Source organism: Podarcis gaigeae, assembly GCF_964106915.1.
Source record: "Podarcis gaigeae genome assembly, chromosome: 3".
NCBI lineage: Eukaryota > Metazoa > Chordata > Lepidosauria > Squamata > Lacertidae > Podarcis > Podarcis gaigeae.
The window spans coordinates 2020411-2034405 of NC_139680.1; the positions used below are offsets into that span (position 1 = coordinate 2020411).

At 42.3% G+C, this 13995-nt stretch overlaps 1 protein-coding gene across 10 annotated transcripts in view; it reads right to left on the minus strand.

Annotated features, from left to right (window-relative positions):
- The window catches only part of RUNX2 (RUNX family transcription factor 2), a gene marked incomplete at its 5' end in the record, with an annotated part of 222332 nt that overhangs the window by 54523 nt on the left and 153814 nt on the right, over positions 1-13995 (minus strand). The gene's annotated exons all lie outside the window — the stretch shown is intronic.

Here is a 13995-nt window from a genome sequence, read left to right on the forward strand (position 1 = left end):
ATCCTCATATCTTAGCATTTATTATAGAGGGTAAACACAGTTTTGTGTGATGGAAACTGAGCATGAGTAAAGTAATTTTGGGCTCCTTTGAAATGGAAGGTTAAGTGCAATGGATATGGATTCTAGTTAGGAAACTGTCAGCGGCCATTAACAGGCCGTTAACAGGGTTAAAATTCGGTGAAAAACCACCATGGGTCATTTTATGTGATACAATGTACTGAAATAATATGCAGATGTGATGTTTCTCATCCCTTAACCATAGTTAAAGGGTCAGAAAAGAGTCACAAGTGTGTGTTCTTTCCACGTTCATGCAGATTTTCTCCTTTATTGTAGTTTGCTATTATGTGTGCCATCAACATTAACTATGGTTAACAGCAACCAGGTTGCGGTAATCTAGCATTTTAAACCAAGGTTCGAATCTCATTATGAAGTGAGGAGCACCTTGGTTTAGTCATAGTCAACAAGGTAATGAACTGTGCTTAAGAGGGTGAAGGCTGGAAAGCCAGCCAGGAGGGAGAATGTAGGGAGAAGGAACATAAGATAGTTGGCCCTCACACAGTGGAGGGGTAGAGTTTTATTTCAGTACTAGCCCACCATAGGAGAAAAACAAGGTCGAAAGGGCAACAGGGCAAGGGTTTCATGAAAAACTATCAATATAGGTAAATTGTGTAGAAAATTACTGGCTAGTACCAATATCAAGAAGCTAGAAGAAGATTAAGAGAAAAATAAATTCAAATAGGCTATCTTTAAACTCTTGGTAAAAAAAAAAAGTATTTTTCAGGATACTTCAGGGTTATTTTCCCACCATCAAAATAAAAAGGCAATGCAATATGTCTGATCAACCATCTCAGACACAAGCGTCCAACTTTGCAGCTAGGAAGGTGGAACTTTCAATTAGTCAAAGAATACAATGTCAATAATTCTTGGCTTCATGGAATAATTTACTGTGGTCAAACAAGAAGCAGTCATTCAGTCAATCAATCATTTTATCGGTTAACTGACTGCTATCCCAACTGTGGTAGGTTTCTCACTCAGCAAAATCTGGGATATCCAAAACTAGTGCCATCGAGGGAAAAGCGTTTTCAAGGTTTACTCCTTGTCTGCCACTGTGGTGGAAGCTGGAACATTTGAATGGCTTGTTAGGTAGAGCTGTCATGGGGAGTTATGTAGTGAGCACAGGCTAGCAGACTAATCTAGTGGCTGCCCGGTCTAAATTCTTGCCTGGTCCTTAAACCTGGGGGCAGGAACACAGAGGATCAGACCGTATAGAAGTGGTTTTCTTCAGGGGATGGGGGAAATGGGTATTGAGGGTTAATCAATTACAGGGGCATTCAAGTGAGGAATGCAGATGGGGAAATGGAACCCATATAGTGAGAATCAGTTTGGTAGATTCTGGATAGAAAATTACACTGGTTTGAGATCTGGGAGGAAAACTAGTATTTGAGGATAAATTAATTTAAGGGGAATGGATTAGGGTTTGAGGCTCGAATCTCAGCTCTGCGCCATGCTTGCTTCTTGCCTTGTGTGGGTCATTTGTCATTCCGCCTCACTAGTTTTCTTTCTTCAAAATGCATGTTGCGGCAGCAAATGTGTGGTCAAATAAGGGTTTTTGTGTTTGTGGCTTTGATTCCACTTCTTTCTTGCACCTGTATACATGTAATTCAACATCCTACTACCAAGAGGGGCCAAAAGAGTGTGACAAGCAGGGCAAAAGGGCAACAGCCCTGTCCGTTTGCAGATTCTGGTGTCCAGAAATAGGGAACATCCTCTGAAAGACGGAAGTTCCAATCTGATGGAAGGGGTTTAGAAGGGATGGTTGGAGAGGCAAGGAAGAGTTTTAGGCGGGTAGAGGCAAGGGAAAGGAAAATAAGAGCGGCATAGCAGAGTTCTGCCCACTTTTTGAAGATTTGAGCCATCTTTGCTACCTGGCTACTTGCAATGTGGGAGAAACATCTAGTTCATAAACAGGTATTGTTTAATGCAGAAAACAGCAAGCAGTTCACCTCAGCAAACAGCAAACAGTCACCCAAACCTGAGGGTTTTGTGACTGTTCTTCCCAACGGCCTTGCTTGACAGTGGCATGAGATTATTACCAAGAGATATTGCCCTGAGAGTGGCAGCAGAGGATACATAGAGAACTATATCGTGGGACAATAATTAAATATAAAAAGGTAAAGGTAAAGGTACCCCTGCCCGTACGGGCCAGTCTTGCCAGACTCTGGGGTTGTGCGCCCATCTCACTTAAGAGGCCAGGGGCCAGCGCTGTCCGGAGACACTTCCGGGTCACGTGGCCAGCGTGACATCGCTGCTCTAGCGAGCCAGAGCCGCACATGGAAACGCCATTTACCTTCCCGCTGGTAAGCGGTCCCTATTTATCTACTTGCACCCAGAGGTGCTTTCGAACTGCTAGGTTGGCAGGCGCTGGGACCGAGCAGCGGGAGCGCACCCCGCCGCAGGGATTCGAACCGCCGACCTTTCGATCGGCAAGTCCTAGGCGCTGAGGCTTTAACCCACAGCGCCACCTGCGTCCCTATAATTAAATAATTAAATAATTAAATAATTATTTAATTATTATAATTATAATTAAATATAAATAGTAATAAATAAATAATACTCTGATGCCTGCTGAAATAACTTTGCCATCAGACTTTAAATGCCAATCCAAATGTAAAACCTACACTGCTTTCAATGTGTAATGATATTTTTCCATATTCTCTTTCACATCACCAGGATCCACATGAGACAGGAAAGGAGAGTCTCAAATGCTGATCCCAGTGACACACATGAAAAGTGTCACGCCTCCTTTGACTTCTAAGCTGCTGTAGGTGGTTTGCTGCTGCTTGGTTCTATAACGTCCTGGACATTCTGGTTTGGCCCAGCAAATACTCTAAGGCACTTAACAAGGACTTCAACAGGCAAAATGGAAAATATACGTAGTCGTGTCATTAGCTACAGTGCATTTAGGCATAAGAAAATGGGCATCATCCAGTTTGAATCTGAAAATGCAGAGCCTGACCATGACTTGAAACAACTTGTTCTGAAATTGATGTAAGATTCTAGGTTTTTCCTCCTTGTAGCTGGTCCTAATCTCTCCTCTATCCCTTCTGTGGCAAACCCTCTGCTGGGAAGGGACTTTCCCCTCCATCTCTGCCAGAGGCAATACCACCCAGAAACAAAGTTGTTATTTTAAAAGCAAAGCACATTGCTTCCTCCTTCATACTATGAAAAGGAAGTAATATTTATTGGGAAATTTAAAGTTAGTGAAAAGATTAATAGTGATCCATTTCTGCTTACATTACTGTTAAATTAATAAGGTAAGCAGAACAAGAATCACAATTTTCACTTTTCTGCGTCTGTTGAAATTATGCAGTAACTATAGCTCATAGGTAGAGCATATGTTTTGCATGAAGGAGGAGTCTATAAAAGTTAGAAAGCAAAACACGGAGGCAGCATTATAAGGCTTACTGGAGGAAGATATGAAGAAGCTGCTGTTGCAGAAGACAGGTAACCACAGTTGCTAAGCCATCAGGGTAAGGAATGCTGACCTCCCCCACCTGGGACTCAGAAGGGAACAGGGGTATATTTGTTTAAGTACTTTTATCCATCTCCACATTATTTTATTTACTCCCCAAGTGTGCTCTCTTTATAGCATAAAACACAGTTGGCTAGCTTTGGTATGGTAAAAAGGTAAAGGACCCCTGGACTGTTAATTCCAGCCAATTTTGACTATGGGGTGCAGTGCTCATCTCCGCTTTCAGGCTGAGGGAGCCAGCATTTGTCCACAGCTAGCTTTCCGGGTCATGTGGCCAGCAGGACTAAACCACTTCTGGCACAATGGAACACCATGACAGAAGCCCGAGTGTACATAAATCCCTTTACCTTCCCGCCACAGCGGTACCTATTTATCTACTCGCACTGGTAAGTTGACAGGAGCTGGGACAAAGCAACAGGAGCTCACCCCATTGCACGGATTCAAAATGCTGACCTTGCAATCAGCAAGCCCAAGGGGCTTGGTGGTTTCGACCACAGTGTCACCTGCATCCCAGCAGGTATATTTTACTTGGAAGCAACTCATTTGAAATAAATGGGGCTTCCTTTCTACTGAGAAAATACAGTAATTTGCAATGCCCCCACCTCAGTTTTCCATATCCACCAAGCAGCCGGTACTAGTCTGCATTTAATCACTGAGCTGGTGAGCAATTACTGAGAAAAAACTGAGGCTGCAATCCAGTACACACCTACCTGAGTCTAAGCCTCACTGAACTTAATACGGGTGGGAGGCTGCAGAAAGCAGTATGGTCTGCTTTCATTTGTAAAGTCATTTGTTTACACAAATACTTACTTATTTTTGCCATGTTGGCCCATAATTTTCAGTTGATTCCCAACAGTAATATGCTATGTACACATTAACTCCTGAGAATAACACACAGAGGTCACCCTTTAAGGAGATCACAAGACAATCTTAAAACTTTCAACCACTATAGCCAAGATTTGTCTTATTTTTTGTTAACGGGATAAATAAGCCCTCACACCTTTTCTTGATGGTTTATTATACCAGGTTTTGCCCATGTAATAATGATAAAAGTTAATCTTTTGCAGTTTCTCTGACATTCTGAAAAAGTAGGACATTATTAACTGGTTGGGGAGGGAGCTGATTTGTTTTAGGTGCACTGTAAGTCTTTAAGACCTAGACACTCAAGAGGAAAGAAAAGCAGGAGGTGGACTCAAAAAACCTAGAGAAATGAGAAAGGCAGTTTCCTAGAACTGTGTGTGTTACACCTGTGGGCAAACTCTCACAAAAACAGCCTAATGAGGAGTTGCCATGAATGTTGAAAATCATTTGAAAAAGCCAAAAAAACTGGGTGAGAAAATAAAATGGAGTAACCTAGAAAAGGAGAGAGCATGAGACCCTGAACAGCAGCACCCCTTTTAGATCATGAGGGCACGCTGCAATATTTTGTTGCAGTTCCCACTTTTGTGAAATTACTGAGAGTTACTCCAGAGCTGACTGCCAAGCCACGTTTACCCTCAACCAGTAGCAAAACACTCTGGGACAGGACAGGGGAGGGGAAAATATATATTCCAGCCTCTGAAGTGGTAGGATTTTAAACTTGCATCACCAAACTGTTCTTGTTCGGCTTCTGCCCATCAATGTAATACTTCAGGACCAGGGAAAGAAATAGAATAAGCATCGGTAATATGATTCCAGACTTCTGATGAGCTTGAAGATCCATTTTTATTTTAATCTCAATATGGAGACCACCCCAGAGACCTTAGGTGCATAACATGTTTTTGGTACAAAAAAGTAGTGAAGGATAACCTAATTTTACTAGAACTCAACAACATACGTTATCTTATTGGGTAGTCACCACTTATGTGTGTAAATGTACATGGTATTGGAAGCAAAATAAAAAAAGTGTTTGATTATTTAATTTCTAAAAAAGTAAAGCCCCCCTGGACAGTTAAGTCCAGCCAAAGTGGACTATGGGGTTCATCTCGCTTTCAGGCCGAGGGTGACGGCGTTTGTCCACAGATGGCTTTCTGGGTCATGTGGCCAGCAGGACTAAACCCTTTCTGGTGCAACAGGACACCATGACGGAAACCAGAGCACACGGAAATGATGTTTACCTTCCCAACGCAGCAGTACCTGTTTATCTACTTGCACTGGTGTGCTTTCAAACTGCTAGGTTGGCAGGAGCTGGGACAGAGCAACAGGAGCTCATTCCATCATGCGGATTTGAACCGCCGGCCTTCTGACAGGCAAGCCCAAGAGGCTCAGTGGTTTAGACCACAGCGCCACCTCTCCCTAAGTACATGTACCCTGCCTTGGGCCAGTAAGCGGAGGAAATAGTCCCACCACAGTAAATTTGACAAGCCCAATTTAATTTCTGTACTGCTGACTATATTAAAGATATCTCTAAGCAGTATACGAAAAAACTGAAGCCACAACAGACAACTTACAGAAATATTACAAAAATACAGTCACATATAGAAATGTTACACTAAAACAAAGTTACCAATATATATAAATCAAGGCCCATTCATTTCCCTTCCGACACACCTTCCCTCTCAGCCTCCCAGGGTCCAAATAAAATCTCAGCTCAGCCACAAAAGTCTCACAGCGAGAAGAGATCCTGGAAAAGGCTGACGCCATCCTTGCCTCTCCCTCTAGACCTTCTCTAGATGCTCCTTCCCCGGCTGCATCCCATTCAGCCCCCTTGTCACTCCCAGCTCAGGTGCCGCAGGGGGTCCAGAGGATGAGGAGAGGGTCCCCTCCACTCACAGCACTTTCTTCCCCCTCAGCCCTCTCCTCCTCCAGCTGCTCTCAGCTATTGCTCAGGGTGGGGGGGGACTTTTGTATTTCTACTCTTGAGACTCTGCTGGGGAAAGTACAATTACTTGCAGTGCACTGGCAACAGGAAATATATTTTAGATCAATTTTGACAGTTTTTTTTCTTTTACTTTTTGTTGGGAGATATGAATACTAAGGAAAACAATATGCAAGAAGTTTCTTGAATAATATTTTTGTCAGAATTACATTAGGATGTAGAAGGCAGTTTAGAAACCTATTTTGCCTATGAGCTTATTCCTCGGAGCTGCAGACATCTTCTACTCATGCAAAATGTTAAGGATAATGGGGAGGCTGTCCTGCCCTGGGGACTGGAAGGATACTTCGTTTTATTTTAGAAGAAAACACACACAGTCCTGCCCATTTCTGCCCTGCTTTCCAGTGTTATAAATTGTACTTGTAATATTTGCCAGTGCAATCAAATACTATCCCGTCTCCACAAACTGGAGAATAAACTATTCCTTCAGAATACCATTCAAATAATATGCTTCTACTCCCTCCACCCACTTCCCCCCTTTTTTGGGGAAAGAAAGAAACCTCCTTGCTGTTTAAGGGCTTTATTAAAAACTTTTAAGCAAAGGGAAGGAAGATACTCTTTGAAACTGAATCTACTGTAGGACACAAGCCAACACAAAAGGCCACCCACAGCGCATGGGGCCATGTGACTTCTCTGTCACATCCTGAAGCCATTTCCAGCCTCTGCACAAGTTTGTGCTCCCATTTAGAAGGAGCCGGGATATATTGGGAACACACATATGGAAACACTTTCCTAGAATCCGTTTCCATGAAATCCATAAGGAGCCAAGTAGCTTCAGATGTGGTGGTGTGCCTCAGATTAGCCAAAGGGTGGCAGAGGAAAGATAGAAATCCACCCTCACAGCACTTATTTCAGTTCCATTAAATACACACACGACTTGGGGCTACCAAACTACTGGAGCCATAAATAAATAAATAAATAAATAACTGCTTTTCTGTTCTAAAAAAAGCAGCATGAATATTCAGTATTCTTATCATAAATCAGGGAGAGCCATTAATGTCACAACAGCTGCCTGTGGTGTTTTAATTAGCTCCCCCCTCAGCCACCCCCTCTCAGAGATCTATGGAGAAGGAATATGTGCTGCGTGGGTGTAGGTTAAGAGGCAGGAAAAAACTCTTTATTCAACATGTGTGGCCAGAATCATTTTCCAAATTGCACATAAAAATATTAATTGATGGTCATGTGAAGCTTACAAAAACTCCCTTCAGATGGTACACCTTCCTTCAGCCTGTCTGCTGCAGTTGTGACACATTAAAGCCAGAGATTGCAAACCGGATAATATCCAGCACACTGTTTGAGACGGCTGGAAGGCATCTCTCAGTGCCATAGCCTGCTTTGGCCAGGAGACCCCAGGCCCAAACCCAAACCCCCACTTCCTTCCTTCCTTCCTTCCTTCCTTCCTTCCTTCCTTCCTTCCTTCCTTCCTATCAGAAGCAGAGGCATAGCAGGGATTATATTTTCCCCCAGAAGGGACAGTTTCAACAATATTTTTTTAAAAAAAAAAACAAGAAAGAGTTAAGTTGCCTCTTCCAACTTCAGATTTCAGTCTTGGGAGAAACAAAAGGCAACCTTGGGGGAAACATCCATGGGGCTGAGCTCTATGTGCCCTATGTCCACTATGAGTGGCGCCTCTCTGGATGCCACTTGCTGGAAACTGCAGAAGAAGGGGGTAGAAGAAGGGGGCTATGACCGCGCCCTGCGTCCAGGATTCCCACAAACATCTGGCTGCCCGTGTGAGAAGAGGGAGCTGGGCCAGATGGGCCTTTGTCCTGAAGCAGCAGCTGAAGGAGTCACCTGAGGTTCCTAATACGACAGAGTGTATTAGTGAAGACTTCTGCCCCAGTCTTCGCCCCATCCATTCATTCGTCCTTCAGTACCTTAATATTCCACTTTTTCTTCTGCATATTATGATGTCTCCCAAATCTCATTCTGTATCAAGGTAAATGAAAGTAAATGCTTTTGGAGACAAGAGCTATGCAGAAGACTGCAAAGCTTAAATAGTAGCTCCTGTTCCTCCAACTGCAGATTTTAACATAAAAGGTGATTTGGGATGGGGGGGGAGGAGAGAGGTATCGTCATCCTCAGAGTTCTATACAGAAACAGTAAATATACAGCTGGTATTTAGTTGTTATCTCCACCTGCAGTCCACCATCCCACCTTAATTGCACATTTGTTTCTGGTGCAGTGAATACGTGGTTGTGTGTGGAACCTGTGTTGAATACATGAGATATCTTCTTCATGCCCAACATTTATTTTGTGATTATTATTATTATTATTATTATTATTATTATTATTATTATTATTATTATCTTAGTTCAAAAGCCTCTTTAGCTCTGTTTGTGTAAATGTCATCTGACATTGGAGGGGCTCTCCCTCCCTCTAGCAGCTACACATTGCCATTCACACAGGTTTTGTACTTCAGACGTTATATAGGCAGCACAAGCAGAGTAGAAGCATAAATCACTTGCACTTTCACCATCTCCATACAGTATTTGTAATGAGCAAAGCCACAGCCGAGCCATTACTAGCAGACATCAGGGGGTCAGTATCATGTTGAAGGCACTGAAATAATGCAGCTCAGTGCAGTGCTGTGCTTGTACAGCAACCCAGACACTGCCGTGCCATTAAGACGCACATTTATGCAACGCAGTTATGAAGCCAGGGGCTAAAATGGACAGAAAATGGGCTGTGTCAGGGAAGGAGCAGAAGAGCAGCCAGGTCAGTCATGGTTTTATCTAATATTGAAGGCATAGCTGTTAACTTTTCCCTTTTCTTGCGAGGAATCCTATTCGGAATAAGGGAATTTCCCTTAAAAAAAATGGAAACATTGACAGCTATGACTGAAGGACAGCCAGACAACATGCACAGAAAATATCTTTTTAAAATGTCAGCCCATGAGAATAGCTCTCCCTACCATATTGGCTAGAATTCAATCTAGCACAGCAACCAATCATGGCAAAGCACCGAGCATATATAAACTACAGCAGAACTCAATTCACACCCCCAAAAGTGCTGTAACACTCAACTCCCATGCCTACGAACCTATGAGTCTACAAGGGCACAGGTGGGAAAGGGGGTATTACCGGGAAACAATGGAGAAATGGCCCTTAACTCAAAGGAGAATACATTTGCAAAACAAAAAAATACCCAGCAGCCAAAGATAATAAGGGTTCCTATAAACAAAGTACACCTGCCCTTTTCTCCTAAGCCCTTTTCATGTGTTCCGCTGAGGCACCCAGTCCTGACCCTGCTGCACCCTGGGCTTTGGCATGTCTGCGTTGGGCCTACAGATGTAGACGATTCTCCAGGCAATCAGAAATCCTACAAAAGATTAGTTTTCTAAAGAATGCAGCACTCTCTGCATGTTGGCAATCCTGCAGTAGATACAGTTTCAGAGACTATCTTCCTTAGCTTTTTAAAAAATGTTTTGATCGAGTTTCTAAGCAGCAAGGAAATTTCTTTATTTTCCACATACAAAAAAAGGAAGTGGATGGAATGGAAACTATATTCCCGTTTGTGGGGATTGGATGGTATTTGATTTCACTAGCAAATACCACAGTATAATTTATAATGCTGGAAACCAGTACAGAAATGGCAATGACTGTTTCTCATGCAATGAAATAAAATAGACTTCTCTTATTTGTTTATTATTTCCATTTATACACAGTTAACTATCAGAAGATCCCAAGCCACAGTGCATATTTATTTATTTTTTATTAAATTTATATCCAGCCCTTCCTCCCAAAGCTATGATACTGTTAATCATATTCTGGCCCCGCACAGGACATCTGCACTGCATGTCTGTAATATATGTTCACGGTAGGATGCAAAGGCAGGATTCCTTCTTGTCCCTACGCCTGTACAAGCATGTGCATGCAGGCACATTACAGATGTGCAAAGGTGTGTGTGCATGCAGAACCATTACCATGATACTGCCCCCTGTGTGCTCACTGAATGACCACAGCACTGCTGGACCATGTGAAGAGGCCAAAAGGGAACAGGCGTTGGAAAGCTGCTTCTGCCAGGCTTTTCTTCAGCCATGTTTCCCTGTTGCCTTTTCCTGGTAGCTGCTTGCTGAGACAACCAGAAGCAAGGACTTTGCAAAACAGCCAGAGGAGGAGTTTAAACCCAACACATACCCGATGCCTGAAGAAAATACAATCTGAATAAAAAGGACAAACAGACAAGGAAAGAGAACAAGCATCTCTTCCATATACATCAGAGGAAATACATTTCACATACCAAAAGAATCCTGTGAACTTCCCCCCTTTTCAGTTTGGGCATGCTGAAGAAAAATGATAAATTATCCCCTCCAAACCAAGCCCCTTTTCTTTTCGTTTTATGGGGAGGGTTGTGTGTATGTGGACAGATTATCTTTCTGATGCTGTCTTCCTGAGTATGAGGGAGGGAAAAGACAGGGAAAGACAAAAACAAAGGGAAACACAGAAACACACACACACAGAGGGAGGGGACTCAGCTATACAGCTGCAATTAAAACACTTTCAATGCGTTGTAAGGTGCAATATACAAATGTGGCACTAGACGGCGACAGTGAGCTATGCAAAATTCAATGAATTTTTCAAAGCTTTCTTTTAAAAAGCATTTTCACAGTGTTTTTTATATGTGTGTAGATTCCACCACAGACAGACAGACAGACAGATGTGTGTAGGCACCTCCCTCTGAGACAGAACTTTAAAATCCTTTCCATAGACTTGAATAGGGGCGAGGTTGTTGTTGTTGTTTAGTCGTTTAGTCCTGTCCGCCTCTTTGTGACCCCCTGGACCAGAGCACACCAGGCACTCCTGTCTTCCACTGCCTCCCGCAGTTTGGTCAAACTCATGCTGGTAGCTTGGAGAACACTGTCCCACCATCTCGTCCTCTGTCATCCCCTTCTCCTCTTTCCCAACATCAGGGTCTTTTCCAGGGAGTCTTCTCTTCTCATGAGGTGGCCAAAGTCTTGGAGCCTCAGCTTCAGGATCTGTCCTTCCAGTGAGCACTCAGGGCTGATTTCCTTCAGAATGGAGAGGTTTGGTCTTCTTGCAGTTCATGGGACTCTCAAGAGTCTCCTCCAGCACCAGAATTCAAAAACATCTATCCTTCAGTGATCAGCCTTCTTTATGGTCCAGCTCTCAGTTCCATACATCACTACTGGGAAAACCATAGCTTTAACTATACGGACCTTTGTTGGCAAGGTGATGTCTCTGCTTTTTAAGATGCTGTCTAGGTTTGTCATTAGATGGGGGGGGGGGGAGAGAAAAAACACTATTACAGTATCACCAGCGGGAGGAGGAGAGGAAAAGTGTGAAGACAAAGGAGAAGAAGGGGAGGATGGATGGAAAGCTTAGATGGATGTAAGATGGGGAAAGTGAACGATGAAGGAGAAAGGGGGAAAGGGGCAAATGATGTAGGCAGAAAAGGAATAGTGTAAAGATAAAAAGGAAGGTTGGAGTGAAGGGGACAATTCCAGAAATGGATGGAAGGAGAAGGAAGTAGAGGAAGAAAGGAAATGAGCTTAGGGAAGAGCGTGAGGAAAGAAGAGCAGAAGAGGGAGGGGAAAAGGAGCAAGGGACATGGAAGGCAACCAGAGGATGGATAAAAGGGATGGAGAATGAAGAGAAAGGCAGGAGGAGGTTGCGCTCTTGCAAGCCCAGAAATCATTTCTCTTGCATTGCTTGGCTCTCTGCTGCTGCTGCTGCGTCTTCTTCTTCTTCTTCTTCTTCTTCTTCTTCTTCTTCTTCTTCTTCTTCTTCTTCACAAAAAGAGGAACTATTTACTGCTGCATAAACCTCATATGCCTCATAATTGTTTTTTCTCTCTCTTCTCCATCTCTGGGACCTGTTGTAGGGGGGGTGTTAGTGGGGGAGGCGGGAGGAGGGAGGCAAGAGATGCCATACTACAAACTACCTCACCGCAAATAATTGTGCACTCAAGAGAATAGTCTGAGAATAATTGCCATCAAAACCATCAAAACTCAGAGGTGAACTTTAAGAATCTAAATTTTGTACAGAATTTTTCAAGTGACTCATGTTTATTGATGAACAAATTATTTCATATGCCTAAAATGTGGAGTAATAAATAAATGAATAAGGGTGCAAGTCTTAAGTCTGCCTGCTGAAGGTGAGATGGCCCTTTAATACCTAATAATTACAATTAACTTTTTGTTAGGTTTAATCTCAATCTGAGTTTTATTTGACTAAAGAACTCTAGTTGAAAAAGAGAGCTTCTCAGTTCTACTTTATTACTGTTTTATTTCATTACTTTATCAGACTTTTTAAATACAGTGGTACCTTGGATCTCAAACTTAATCCATTCTGGAAGTCCGTTCCAAAACCAAAGCGTTCCAAAACCAAAGCGTTCCAAAACCAAGGTGCGCTTTCCCATAGCAAGTAATACAAAATGGATTAATCCATTCCAGACTTTTAAAAACAACTCCCAAAACAGCAATTTAACATGAATTTTCCTATCTAATGAGACCATTGATACTTAAAATGAAAGCAATAAACAATGTACTGCAGTCACACAGTCAGCCAGTAGCTGAACTGGGTTCCACACAGTCACACACCAAAAAGAGAGAGCCACAAAAACGCAAAATAAATAGCAAAAACAGACAGACCTCAGCGTAACACTCCAAACGAAAGTGTGGCACTCAAATTGGAAGCGTAACACTCAAAATGGAGCATGTTCGACTTTCAAAAAAAGTTCGCAAACCGGAACACTTAGTTCTGGGTTTGCAGTGTTTGGGTTCCAAGTTGTTTGTGAACCAAGGCGTTTGAGAACAAAGGTACCACTGTATATAAAAAGGCTTTTCAAATATTCTGTCCACTTTACTGTTCCTCCTAGATACAAAAATGGAACATATCTACCGTGTTCAGAGCTCCAACATTGTAGCCTCCCATGTTGAACAACCGGTTGAATTTAGTTTTTGAAACTAGGGTGGTATGATTCGTTCCTTTTCGATGTCTGGAATAAGACTTTTTGTTGTCCCCCATTAAGAATTAGCATATTGTTTACACAAAAGCCAAAAAGGCCAGTTAGAAATAAATCATTACAAAAGCAGTTCAGGCTGCAAGGCATTATTCCAGTTTAAGTTAATATAATTTTAATGAGCACTTCAGAAAAGGGATATGGTGCTTATGGAAAATGTTCCTAATTAATATCAGACCTTAAATTAGGAATAACAAAAAAGGCAGTATCATTTGGTCTCAAGCTGGAACTCAAGTATATTTTGGCATCATTACTAACTGTTAGCAGCAAGTTCTGAAAACAGATGCAAATCCTGATATGTGCCCTAAATATAAAACACATTGCCCAAAAAAGCTCAGATAAAACATATATCTGTGCACTCACACATTGATTATAGTGTGCTATTTCCTGTACTAGCAACAAATATATTCCATTTAAGAAAGTTTCAGCAGTTTATTTTCTTCCGCTAATAGTTTTTAAACGTAAACTGCTAAGAGCATATGAGTTCTTTTGTCTTTTTCTGTCACAGATTTTTTCTGGTTTCCCCCCTCTTCGTCGAAAGTATTTTTTACAGATGGAAGTGATTGTAGCATAATATTAAAATAGTCATCGTCAACAACAACAACAACGTTGTCTACTTTGGGGC